Genomic DNA, 14,770 nt, shown 5'->3' with positions numbered 1-14,770 from the left:
ACTTTCTACCCAAGGGATCTTTTACCTTTTTGTTGTCATGAAAATTTTTGGCAGGCAGAGGAAGTCAAATGACATCTCAGAAAAAATATTTTAAAAAATATTTACAGTGAAATACATAATCTTCCAAAGAAATCAATAATATTAAAATGAAGTAATTCAAAAAATATTTTTCAGCTTATAGACTTGTGATTTAGAATTCTTGCCCTGCCTCAAACCCAACTACAATCCTTTCAGGAATCCATCCAACCCACAGTTAACCTTGAGAATCCCTATAGCCCAAAATATTCCTAATTAGCCTTGTGAATCTAGGTTATACACAGATGAATGACTTATAACCTTGGTTGTCATTCAGATGAATGACAATTTCTTTCTAGGTCAAGGTTTGAAGACATTCCTTCTTGGTAGAACTTGGGAAAATTTGCACTTCATTGATATGAATATCAAGAGTCCACATTTACTTCTTTTTTCCTTTATTTTTGGTTTATTAATTTTATATTATTACAATAATCTTGTTGTGAGAGTAAACATAAACCCCTCTCTCCTCCAAAAAGATGAGAAACCTCAAGAATAGTGAGAGGGAATACTTTAGTCTGTGTTCAGATTTCAATGGCTCTGTCTCTGGGATGAATTGCCTTGTTTATCATGAGTCCACCAAAGAAGTTGCTTCAATATTTTTCCCACAGTTGCAATGACTAGTTGTATTTCCTTCCAGTCTATTCCTCCCCACTATCATTTATTCTATTCTATTCTATCTCTCTCTCTCTCTCTCTCCTTTTACCCTGTCCCTGTTCAAAAGTATGTTGTTGAATACCCTCTCCCATGATCTTCCCTCTAATTCTATCACCTATTTCCCCCTTCCTTCCTCCCATTTCCCCTTATCCTATTCCTTTCTTCTTATTTTTCTCTAGGGTAAGATAGATTTCTATACATTATTTAGTGTGCATTATTTCCTCTTTGAGCCATTTCTGATCAGACTGAAGGCTCACTCGTTCCCCCTTGACTTCCCCCATTCCACTCAGTTGAAAAAGCTTTTTCTTCACTCTTATGTGTAATACATTATCCCCTTCTTCCTCTCCTTTCTCTTCCTTTCAGTACTTTCCTTTATCACCTATGGACTCCATCTTTTTACTATATTATTATACCATTTTTTTGGCTCCCTCCTGTGCCTTGTCTGTACATGCTCCTTCTAACTGCTCTTATAAATGAGAAAGTTCATATGAGTTATCAGTATCTTCTTCCCATGCAGGAATACAAACAGTTTAACATCACTGAGTTCCTCATAGTTAGTCCTTTTCATTTGCCCTCTCTATGGTTCATCTCAGTTCTGTACTCAGAGATCAAATTTTCTGTTCAGCTCTGGTTGTTTCAATAGAAAAGCTTGAAAGTCACATGTTTCATTGAAACTCCATCTTTTCCCCTGAAAGAGGATGTTCAGTTTTGCTGGGTAGTTGATTCTTACTTGTAAACCAAGATGGTTTGCCTTCCGGAATATCGTATTACAAGTCTTATGAGCCCTTAATGTACATGTTGCCAGATCCTGTGTAATCCTGATGATGGAGCCACAGTAGTTGAATTGTTTGTGTCTGGCAGCTTTTAGTATTTTCTCTTTGACTTGGGAGTTTTGGGATGTGGCTATAATATTCCTGGAAGTTTTTCTTTTGGGATTTCTTTCAGGAGATGATAAGTGAATTCCCTCAATTTCTATTTTACACTCTGCTTCTAGAATCTCAGGACAATTTTACTTGAAAAATGAAGTCTATTCTCTTTTTGTGATCATGATTTTCAGGTAGCCCAATAATTTCTAAATTATCTCTCTGGATCTGTTTTAGAGGTTAGTAGTTTTTCTAATGAGATATTTCACATTTTCTTCTAATTTTGGGGTTTTTTTGGAAAAGTTTTTATTTCTTCCTGATTTCTTGCAAAGTCATCAGCTTCCTTTAGTTCCATTCCGCATTTCAAGGAGTTATTTCTTCAGACAGCTTGTTTATCTCTTTTTCCAGCTGGCCAATTCTACTTTTTAAGGCATTCTTCTCATTTTTCTTTTATGTTGCTTTTTTTCATTAGGCCTAAACTGGTTTATTTTATTTTCTTTAGTAATTTTTTTTGTATATCTTTCACCAAGCTGCTGATTTGGTTTTCATGATTTATCTGCATCACTCTCATTTCTCCTCCCAATTTTTCTACCTCCCTTAATTGCTTTTCAAAGTCTTTTTTTTTGAGTTCATCCCATTTTCATCCCAAACCCATTTTCTATTTCTCTTGGAGGTTTTGGGTACAGAAGCTTCAATTTTGTCATCTTCTGAATCTTCCAGGGGACCAAACTAATTTTCTATGCTCAGATTTCTCTTTTGCTTTTGTTTGATCATGTATTCAGTCTATGATTGATTTACCACACTTCCAAAATTTTGGGGTTTTTTTGGGACAACCCACAGGGAACCTTAATTCCTCCAAGGTCTTATGAGAGGTTCTGACTGCTCTCTTGCCTGTGCTTTGATATGTAGATGACCACAAGCCCTCACCTCTCCCCTGAAGCTGTGAGGAGGGTTCCCTGCTCAGCTATGGTGGTATGGAGACCCAGATTGCAACCTTCATTTGGGTGTGGGAAAACAGTTGAGTCCTGCCCTAGGGAGAGCAGAGAGACCTTTGCACTCTCCCCCCCCCATCAGCTTATCCTTCACTGGCTGAAATCTGGAGGTACAGGTTGGCTTTCCCAATTCTCACTGCAGGTTCTCACCCCAGGGCTGTTCTGAGACCAGACCTCTGCACTTACTCTGGTGTGGCAGAGTTTTCTCACCACCCCTTCTAGCTGTTCCTGGTCATCCCTGGGCCAGGAGGTCTGGAAATTTTCCCCTCTACCACAGACCCAGGTGTCCTCAGGGATCTAGGCACTCTGCCCAACTGCGCTGTAGCTGTAGCTATGTTGCAACTTTTTCCAACCTTGAATCCTGGTGAAACAGACCTTTCCCACAGAATTTCTAAGTTGTCCTGGACTAGGAAATTATCACTCAGTTTTTCTGTGGGTTCTTTCCCTCTAAATTTTGGTTGGAGTCATAATTTCATGGCTTTTGGAGTATTTTGGAGAATGAGGTACTCGTAATTCCTGCCTTCATGCTGCCAGCTTGGCTCTGCCCCCCTCTTCACATACACACATTTACTTCTATGATTCAATGAGACTTCAGAGGAGTTAACAGAGCTATAAAGCACTATCTAAGTGAAGGATTTGCTGTTGTTATTGTTGATCTGAAGATGAGAAAATGGATACCTAGAGGATTTTTTAAAAAGTCACAGGAAACAGCTAGATCATGGATCTGAAACCTGACTCCCGATTTCCTTCTCTTTCCACTCTGACAAAGAATTGTGCTCTAGGAGAATGTAAATACATTAATAATAGAAAATATCTCAATTACTTTACTTTTATATGGGAAATTTAGTAATCTTAGAGTCAACTTTGACTCCATTCTATTACATACCAATTTTCATATCCAGTTATAGAAAAAAATTTCAGAGTAGCAAGAAGAGGTTCAGTGAGCTTCCACCATCACTCTTCCAAACATATAGAAGATGCACTAGACCAAGGGCTGAATCAGAAAATCAAAGAAGGGATTGCAGTGAGTCATTTATCTCCCTCAGGTTCACATAGGAAGAGGAAGAGGTCTGTGAATATGGGGGATGGTGTAGCCTAGAACTACCACAGATTATTCCAGTGTAGGGAGAAAATGAACACCATTATTGAAGAGGTCCAAGATTCAGCAAAGAGAGACCTAAAACTTGTGAAGGATACTGGAATAGGGGAAAACTGATATTTCTATTGCTCATGATTCATTTCAATGCCAGAGATCTAAGGCATAGATGATAAACTGGGGACTTGTGCCTAAGTATGGTGTTCCAGATTAAAGAATAAGTATGAGTCACATGTTGTACCCTACGCAGCAGTAATGTAGCTCAGATGCCAGGGGCTGAACTCAGTTTTAGCACTGAGATTAACCTGGAATAACTGGGGCAAGACTTTAGATGACTAAACTAAACAATGCAGACTCTTTCAGTTAGCTAATTGTAGATTACTGAAACCCCAAATGAGGCAAGTCAACAGATACATCTCAGGAACTCACAGAGCATAGGTCAAAAAAAGACAAATCAGACTTTGCCCTGAATCAGTCCATTTTGAAAGTATTAGAAGCTTTCATATCTCCAGTCCTAAGTGAAACAAATTAAAAGGTTGAACACAAATATTTATAGTGGCTTTTTTTTATTGTTCCAAAGAACTGTAAACTTGAAGGGTGATCAGAATTTGGGGAATGGCTGGACAAGTTTTGGTATTTAAATATGATGAAATTCTACTGTACTCTAAGAAATGATATTCTTTTGTTTCAGAAACCTTGGTAGACTTGTATGAAATGGTACATATGGTACTCAGTGAAGTGAACCGAACTAAGGAAGCAGGTTGGACAATGGAAACAGCATAGTAAAGACTAATAATTTTGAAACCTGGGAACTCTGATTGATATAATGACTTGCTACAATTCCAGAGGCTTCATGATGAAACATGCTAAATAGCTCCTCATAGAGAAATAGATTTAGAGTATGAATGGAAGCACACTTTAAAAAAAATTGTTTGTCCACACAAGTTTGTAACTGGGAATTTGTTTTTTTTTCTTTGTCAGTTAGGGGTAGGGGGTGGTAGGAAAAAGAAAATACAGATTTTTGATAATTTTGTTTTAAAGAATGGTCCCTAGGTACTGTGTCCAATGAGTAGAACCAAGTAGAAACAAAAGAAGACTTTGTTTTGGAGATAGATGATGGCCACTAGCAAGAAGATTTACTCCAAGCCTGGCCATTTCACAGCCTATGTATAAATGAAGTTGGAGAGTAAAAACCAGGGTAAAATGTAAATGTCTAATTATTAATCCCACAGGTTAGGCATTTTGTCTTCTAAGGTTTAGGTTTTCACCTCTCATGAGACTATAACAGAGTTAAAAAATAAGTTCTGAATCCTATTTTAAGATCCCTCCTCCCTCAAAAACACATTTGAATATTCTGCGCCTTCTTTTTATGTGTAGGAAGTAAATAATTGACCCAAATTTTAAAAACAAAAAAGGAATTAAACAGTTTTTAAAAAATACCACCAACTTAAATGAAATTCCATTAATCATTTTTGTCCTGATTGCACAGGAAAAAAAGTCTCTTGTTCTCAGTGACAGTTCATAATTAAACATGGTTGTTGCTGTTCTAGGACTTACAGCATGCTGTCAACAGAGGAAATGGAATCAACAGTAAACGTCAGGCCCCAGGAAACACAGAAAAGGCTTTGAATAACCAGATTAACCATGGTGAAAAGAGCAAAGACCACAGAAAGAAAACATAACATGATAGGAAGCAAGGGAGAATGATCCAATACAGAAGCAGTGTTATATAATAGAGAAAACACTGGATTTGTATGTGAAAGAGTCTGTGATGAGTTCCATATCTGCCTTGATAATACCATCATAAGCCAGATGATGTCAAGTCCCAAGTCACTTCACTCTCTGGTACCAAGTTTTCTCATCTGTTCAGTGAGAGAATTGACCATATCCTATATCACCTCTGTGATCTCTTCTAAGTTTAGCTCTATTACTGTATAAACCTGGGACCTATAACTATATCCTTAAGGTCTTTTTCAGCTTTGGCATTCTATCTATATTGTATTATAAGATCCCTATCAATTGGTCATGCTAAGGAAACTTTCATTAGTAAAAGAACCATTCTATGTTCCAACTCCATCATTTTTACTTGGTTCTATAATTCCATTAAAGTTTAATTTCTTATATTCAAAAGTTCCTTCTGCTTTTAATATTCTAAGATCCTTTTATGTCTATGATTTTGAGTATGTATTCATCAATTGTTTGGGTTTTTTTCCCCTATTTCTGATCCACTGAGAATCAAAGTTAACTTGCTTTTTTTTTTCCTTTCTGAGAAGGTAGCCTGCTTTTTCTCAACCCTCTATCCTATTGAGGACAGCTCTAGGGGGAGAAGAGACCCCTGCCCTTCTCTCAACCGATCTTTGGGACTTTTCTGCTATCCTGTTTTGTCTCCATGCTGTAGGCTGCTGACAATGACTCTTCATATCTCAGTTTATTAGGGAAAGACTCTAAAGGAAATATATAAGAGTCTGATGGGGGAAAGTGAGGATCTGAGACAAAGGAGAGGAGGCTTGGTCTCTGTAAGGAAGATCAAGATAAGAAGAAAAAGTAAAACAATTATAGCCAAAAAATAAATTTATAGTTGTTCTTGATGGGGAGAGAGCTAGATGTTTTGAGGCAGAAGAAGCTTCTTGCCCTTCCAATAATTTAATAATAGAGCTAGAGAAGGGATTAGATGATAAATTAAAGGTAAAGGATGAAGAGAAAAGCTGATGAATTTGGTGATGTCTTCCTTGGGGACACTGAGGCAGCTATTTTGTAACCTGAAAACATTGACAGAGAGGTCTATTATCCTCCTGGGATTAAAATAAGACATCAAAATGGATGGCAACTACAAAGGCACAAATGACACTACTTGAAAGAACCTAAAAGGTTTTGCCAATGATTATGAAGGCTTAGACAAAATCTAAAACAAAATACAAAGAACACAAGGAAATAGATTATGTATTCTTCTGTTCTGTCCATTGAATGAATAAGGAAAAACTCATCTGTGAATGAACAACTGACTAACAAGGTAGGGTGTGAGAATAGGATTCATATTTCTAGATAATGGCTTCCAATGCAAGGTTGATAGATTCCATCACAAACAAAAGCTTGTAAGAATTTATTTGCCAAGTGTCTTGCAAATATAATCAAAAGGGCTTCATATTAAAAAAAGAGAGAAAGAATGGCTAGTGAATAACCCAAGTTAGATACTTTAGGAAGTAGTCTCAAAGAGAAAAGGATTGCAACTGAGACATCCATGAATTCATAAGACAGAAAACTCAAGCCTGGAGTCAATAGTAAAATCAATGGCTTCAATTTGTCTACCCACAAATATATAACATTTTGGAAACAACACAAGATATGGACATCTTAATGCATGGGGGTAAATTTGACCTCATGGGCATCACTGACACAGTGGAATGAACCCTGTAATTACCAAACCAAGGATCTGGATGCATATGTCACATTGGAAAGAAATAGTAGAGGCGGCTAGGTGGTGTAGTGGATAAAGCACCGGCCCTGGAGTCAGGAGTAGCTGGGTTCAAATCCGGTCTCAGACACTTAATAATTACCTAGCTGTGTGGCCTTGGCCAAGCCACTTAACCCCGTTTGCCTTGCAAAAAAAAAACCCTTTAAAAAAAAAAAATTTTCAAGAGATTTTCCCCAAGGCTCCAGCAGAGGAGCACAATGAACCAAAGGATATTTTGGGGGCGGCTAGGTGGCGTAGTGGATAAAGCACCGGCCTTGGAGTCAGGAGTACCTGGGTTCAAATCCGGTCTCAGACACTTAATAATCACCTAGCTGTGTGGCATTGGGCAAACCACTTAACCCCATTTGCCTTGCAAAATCCTAAAAAAAAAAAGAAGAAATAACATAGGTATTGAAAGGGGTTGGAGGATAGCATTGTATTTTAAGAAAATGGACTTATGTAAAGAAATTCAACAACCAGAGGGGGGAAGCATGACAAAGAGTGAATGGAGTTCAAATATAGGTGATTTTGTGTCATTAAATTATACTATACCATATTAATGGGAAAAAAAGAAATAGATTAGGAGCTTGGGGTAAAGATAACAAGATATACAATATATTATATTATATTATATTATATTATATTATATTATATTATATTATATTATATTATATTATATTATATTATATTATATTATAATATTATATCATGTCATGTTACATTACATTATATTATATGACATATCATATTGTATCATGTCATATCACATCACATTATAACCTATCATATTAATATATTGTATTATATTTAATTAATTTAATTAATATCATATAATATATCAACGATGGACAACTGTAATTATCCAGACATCATATGGATAAATCCCACTTGCCCTGGTGGGACAAAAAGTTACCTGGCTTTGTCAAGTAGTTTAAAAGCACCTAATTCTCAGGGCCAGCAACAGCATGATTGATTTTTCAGAAGTTCAAAATGCAACCAAACCTTTTGAACTTCTCAGAGCTTGGGAATTATCTTTGCCTTAAAATCACTCAGTGACTACTTAAAAACAGTCTTTAATCTTGGAAAAATTTTAGAAACTTGGGCTTGGAAGGTCTCCTAGTCCCAATGTGTGAGTTCCACTTACAGCAGCATAATAATAGTAATAATGGCAATACATGGATAGGTATTAACTTGAATTAGTCAAGGGGTGGTCATAGGTCCTTGAAATTATTGAAATAGCTCACATGTATTTATCATTTTAAGATTTAAAGAAGGCCTTTTTTAAAGCTAGAATTATTATCTTAATGTTGAGAACATAAACCTCATTATCTGCATTTTACAGATGGAAAAATGGAGTCTTAGAGAAATATAGTGATTGAAACAAGGTTCCACCGCTATTTAATGGCAGAGTCAGAACTCAATCACGTGTCCAACATTCTTTCCCCTACGCAATGGTGTATCTCCCTGGAAAATCTATCTAACATCTATGCCCCACAAGTTGAAGGACTTTCAGTGATGATGAATGTAAGTGTCTTTGATTACAACCTGTTCCATTATAGAAGAGTTCAAATTGTTGAGACGATCTTTACACTGAACCTAGAACCAAACGATTTAAGACTTGGAGATCTCTTAATTGAAGCCCCTCCACTAACCAATGAGAAAAGTGATACTCAAAGAGGAAGGTGTACTTGTGCAAAGAGGTCATCTAAGTAGAACAACTACAAATCAAGGATGTGTTACCATCTCTGGGTGAGGAGGATGGCAAAAGACTCACCACACATTTTTAAATTTAACCTAAATTATCAACATTTTTACCATCACTCTCTTAAGTTTAGACACACACACACACACACACACACACACACACACACACACACACACACACACACGAGTCCTTATTTGTAGCATGTCAATTTCTAAGGTGTAAATGCTCACACTGAAAATTTAATCATGAATTCTCAAAAAAAGGGAATGGTTCCAGCATGTTCCTGGCTTTACTGTAAAAAATGAAGTCTCCCAACTTTAGATATGGAGCTCTTGACACTATAATAGAATGGTTGAATTGTGTACTGCTCATCTTCTAGTTGGATACTTGGCACACAATGCTGAAATCTATCATCCTTTAACTCCTACACATTGGTCCTAGTTCTGCCCTCTAGGGTAAGGCAAAAGGAGGGACAATCTTTCTTTTACATAACAACTTCTCAGACATTTGAAATGTGATGTTGTTATGAGCTCCTTAAGACACACTTAAGACTATTATTGCCTTTTTTTTGTACTTCCAGCACTTAGTAGAGTGTCTGAAATTTTAAAAAAGGACTTAATAAATGACTATTGACTAGATTTGAGGCTTCATGCTATCATTTTAACTAATTTTGGCATGAAATTACCTATAAACTTTTCATTACCTCAGTTTCTTTCAGTTGAGGACCTACAGATTTCCATAATCTTTCCTAAATAATGATACCCGTTTTGGAATACATTATTCTGTTTTGTGGTCATATAAATAGTTGTGTGTAGAAGCTGGAATTCAAACCTAGTTCTGTCCAGAGCTACTTGCAGGATGAATGCCTCCTTTGTTCTGAACATCAGTCTCATGAATTCAAAGTATACATTTTCTAGATTTAGAAATGGGTCAGATGATGACTTAAGTCAAGAGTGAAGAGTATCAAAAATGTTTCTATGATAATTTTTGATAAAGGATCATTTGAATTTATTTTAGTAAATATAGTCTAAACTCATTTTACAGATGGGGAAAACAGGGGCCAAGGAAGTGATGATTTTTCCTAAGATCATTCAAGTAGTCAAAGCATAGATTCAAATTTGAAGTCCAGAAACAATATCCTTTCTATTCCTTGATGCTGTTTTGCTGTATTTGCCCTGAATAAAAGGGTGGAAGTTGAATAGAAAATGTTTTCATCTTGATGCTAGGGGAAAAAATCTATTCCTAATAACTGGGGTTGTCCAACCATAGAATGGAGAGCTTTTATAGTCTGTGAAGCCTCCCTTCTTCTCCATATCTCATCTATCAGTGCAGATCTTCACTAAGTGGATGGATTCTTGGCTTTCAAATAGGTTGAGCTAAATGACTTCTGAGGTCCCTTCCAGCTTTACCATTTTGCAAACACAGACTGTTAGAGTTGAAAAGGGCTCTCAAAAAGAATATTAGAGCTGGAAGGGAAGCTTAGAGAACATCTAATCCTGCCAACTCATTTTGCAGATCAGGAAATCAAGCTTCAAACACTTCTTGTTTAGAGCTTTTTCCTCTATCCCATATGATTTTTCTATTATCTACTTGAAATGGAGATGACTAACAGTAATTTTTTTCTTTATGAAACAAAATTATTGGGAATTATTGACTTATCTCTGATTCAATTCAGAAAAGATTATTTGAGAGTGAGCAGTTTGAAAATGCTCCTATGATAATTTTTTTGATAGAAAGGTTCAATTCAATTCATTTTAATAAGCATTTCTTAAGCACTTATGTATCAGACACTGACACTAGGTACAAAGGATTAAGACAAAAGAAGAAGACCAAAAGAGGATTATTATCTCCAGCTGAGAAACAAAACACTCACAAATAAATATCATTAGATAATTAATGAAAAGTCATTTCTTGTTGTTCAATTGTTTCAGTTATGTTGACTCTTCATGACTCTATGTAGGATTTGGGGGTATTTAGGGCAAAGAAATTGAAGTGGTTTGCCATTTCCTTCTCCTGTTCATTTTACAGATGAGAAAACTGAGGCAAATAGGGTTACATTATTTTTCCATGGTCATGCAGTTAGGAAAAGGTCAAATTTGAAATCAAGGAGAGGAGTCTTCCTTACACAGGGCCCAGCACTCTATCCATTGAACCAACCAGATACCCAAAGGCATTTCTGGTACAGCAGTAAAAATTTGAGGAATCCAGAAAGGCTTCTTATAAGAAGTGACATTTGAACTAAACCTTGAAGGGAACTAGGGGTTCCTAGAAGTGAAATGAGAAGAAAGAGCATCTGGGTTCAGGGGATAGCTTGTGCAAAAGTAGAAATGAGAGATATAATTTTGTTTATGAGGAATAAGCCTATAATAATTCACCAAGAGCCGAATCTTTCTAGAAACTCATGAAAAATACTTCAGAAATTCAAAATGATCTATCATGGCTACTTCCTATGTGAACAATTATGGAATTTAGGGAAAGTAAAAAGAAGGGACCAAAAATGACACAATTTTAAACAATTTACAAACTTTATACTAATTATATACATGCACACATATAAACATTAAATGTTTACAGATGCAAAAATACATTCCAAGAAGTTAATAATTTGTTCAATAATAATAATAATTTGGTGCAGAGTCAGTAGATGGCAGGAAAAAGCAAGTTGAATTATGAATAATTTGGGATGTCTAAGGCCTTGAAGGATGGACTACTTCCCAGTTCTAGGCTGGGAGGGAAGGGATCCTGTTGTTGCCTTGGGGAGGGAGCCAATAAGGAGAGGAAAGGGGAGCCCAGAGGAGTTGGGTGAAAATGGGGAGAATAAATCATAGCCTGTGGAAGAGCAGTGTGGTTGGGGGTAAGAAGGAAGAATTCTTTGAAAATTTGGACATCTCCCCCCCTGAGTTGCTTGCAGTCTCCAATCATCTTCATCTCCCTCCCACCAAAGGCATTACTTCTGGGAAGCCAGGCTTTAATAAAGGAACTTTTGCTTAATGAAACCATGAAACCATGCCTGTATGGTTCACTTTTGGTGGTTACTTATATACTTCATTCCAGCTCCCCTTTTTATGTTGTATTCCCTAATCAGAATGTAAATTTCTTAAGGGCAGAGTTTGAGTTGCTTGCTTATACCATACCTGAAATAATATACCTGAACTACTACACACTTAATAATTACTCTATTTAAATGGGTCAGCTAGGTGGTACTGCAAATAGAGCACTGGGCTTGGAAATAGGAGGAAAACTTATCTTTCTCAAATCATCTTTCAAATTTGGCCTCAGACACTTACATGCTTATGTGACCTGGGTAGGTCACTTAATGTTATTTGCTTCATTTTCCATCTGTAAAAATGAGTTGTAGAAGGAAATGGCAAACCATTCGGTATCATTTTCAAGAAAACCTCAAATGGGGTCACAAACAGTTGGATATGACTCAGCAACAACAAATTTAACTGACCTGGGATGGTGCTCTTGGGACCTTCTAAACTTCCCATATTGATTTCAAAACCCTGATTGTGCTGTCTTAATTAAGGTTTTTATGTGGTGTAATGGAAAGAACCAGAGGATATGGAGTGGTGTAATAACACTATTACTATTTGTTTGGTTTGATGCCTTATCACTAAAATGGGGTTCTGAACTTAAGTGATCAGTAAAATCCTGGCTCTAAATGCTATAATTGAAGATTACTCTATAAGGGTAAAGCTTTGGTTAGGGTTTTTTTTTTAATAGGTCATTTAACTTTAATGAGAAAATTAATCTCAAATGGGTCAGAATTTCTCTTAATACATATTGCCAATCTTCCCCATTTCTATCTTTTATATTTTGTGCTTTTTTCTTTCTGAAAATTTATCATTCATTTATTTTAACATTCTTTTTTTAATTTTAAGTTACAAATTCTCTTCCTCCTAGTCTTCCCCCCCTGAGAAGTCAACCAAAATATTAATTATGAATGTGAAATCATGCAAAACATATTTCCAAAATAAGGCAAGAAAATTATCCTTCAATTTGCACTGAATTCATAGCGTTTTTTTTTATCATGAGTAGTTTGTAATTGTTCTGGATCATTATATTGATCATTACCTATCTTTCACAGCTGATCATCATTACATCATTGTTCTTATTGTTCACAATGATCACCCAATTCTCACTCCATTTTGTCTCAGTTCATATAGGTCTTGCCAATGTTGTTGTTTTCTGAAACTATCCCCCCATTATTTCTTATAACATGATAGTACTCCATTACAATCATATACCACAGCTTGTTCAGTCATTTACCAACTGATCAGCCTTCCCTTGCTTTCTAATTCTTTGTCACCACAAAAGGACTTTTATGAATATTTTTGTACATTTGGTCATTTTCATTTTTCTTTGATTTTGGGGGGTGGGATTAAGTCTTAGTAGTGGTATTGTTGGATCAAGGGATATGTCCAGATTCAAAGCACTTTGGACATAGGACAAATTATTCTTCAGAATGGTTAGAACAGTTCATAACTGCAACAGTTTTTTAGTGTTTATTTTCCCTCATCCCTTCAAACATGTCATTTTTGATAGGTGTAATGTGGTATTTATTTCAGAATTGTTTTGATTTGTATTTCTTTAATCAATAGTGATTTTAGAGCACTTTTTCATAGGTAATTTGGTAGATATCATAGCTAGTTTTGATTTCTTCTGAAAACTTCAATTGTGAATGACTTTTTTAATAAATCAGATTTTATAAATCTGAAATTCATAGCAAATATTAAAATATTGCTTCATTATCTTTGGTGCATTTTAGCAAAATGTAGTTTCCTCAATTTAACTCTATTTATGCTTTTGCTTTGTCTGAGAGTATAATTGTTATTCCTGCCCTCTTTTAGTTGGACATAATAGTGCTTCAGTCTTTTTTTTTTTAGTTCTATGTATTTAGTTCAAATGTACTTCTTATAAGCACATATTGTTGGATTTTGGTTTCTAATCTATTCTATTATCCTCTTCCATTTTGAGGGTGAGTGCCTACCATTTTCATTCACAGTTATGATTTCTGTGTATTTTCCTCCAATTTGTTTTTTTTTTCTGTTTATCCTTTCTCCCTTTTTATTTTGTCACTCCTCAAAAAATTTGTTGTTTCTGACCACAGCTTCTCTTGATCTTTCAATCTAACTTTTTAAAATCTAACTTCTCTTAATCTAACTTTTACTATCCCTGCCACATATCTTTTATCCTTTTCCCTTCTTAGTTCCCTCTTAGGTAAGATAGATTCCTATACCCAAATGAGAGAGAGAGAGAGAGAGAGAGAGAGAGAGAGAGAGAGAGTCTGTGTGTGTTCCCATATTCTTCTCTTTGGACCAATTTCAATGAGAATGAGGTTCAAGCACTGCCTGCCATCCTTCTTCACATTTCCCTTACACTATAAAAGTTCTTCCTACTATGCCTCTTTTACGTGAGAAAAATTTCCCATTCTACCTCTTCCTAACTCCAGCCAGTGCAATTTTCTTTCTTACTCTTTCATTTAATATTTTAAAATTACAACATAATCCACTCCTATTCATGCTCTGTGTCTATGCAGATTCCTTCTAACCACTATAATGAGAAGTTTTTAGGAGTTACATATGTATCATCTTTACATATCCAAATAGAATCAGTTTAACTCTATTGGGTACTTTTTGTTTACTCTTTTATATTTACCCTTTTATGTTTCTCTTGAGACTTGTGTTTGAATCTCAAATTTTTTATTCAGTTATTCTCTTTTCATCAGGAATACTTACAAGTCTTCTATTTCATTAAATATCATTTTTCCCCTTGAAGGATTATACTCTGTTTTTCTGAATAGGTTATTATTGGTTGTAATTCTAGCTCCTTTGTCTTCCAAAATATCATATGCCAAACTCCTTTAATGTGGGAGCTATTTGAGGATAAGGGAAGGCCTCATGAATATATTTAATCTACTTTAAAATCTTT

This window comes from Macrotis lagotis, chromosome 3, assembly GCF_037893015.1.
Source record: "Macrotis lagotis isolate mMagLag1 chromosome 3, bilby.v1.9.chrom.fasta, whole genome shotgun sequence".
Classification (NCBI taxonomy): domain Eukaryota; kingdom Metazoa; phylum Chordata; class Mammalia; order Peramelemorphia; family Peramelidae; genus Macrotis; species Macrotis lagotis.
Note: the sequence above shows the minus strand (reverse complement) of the source record.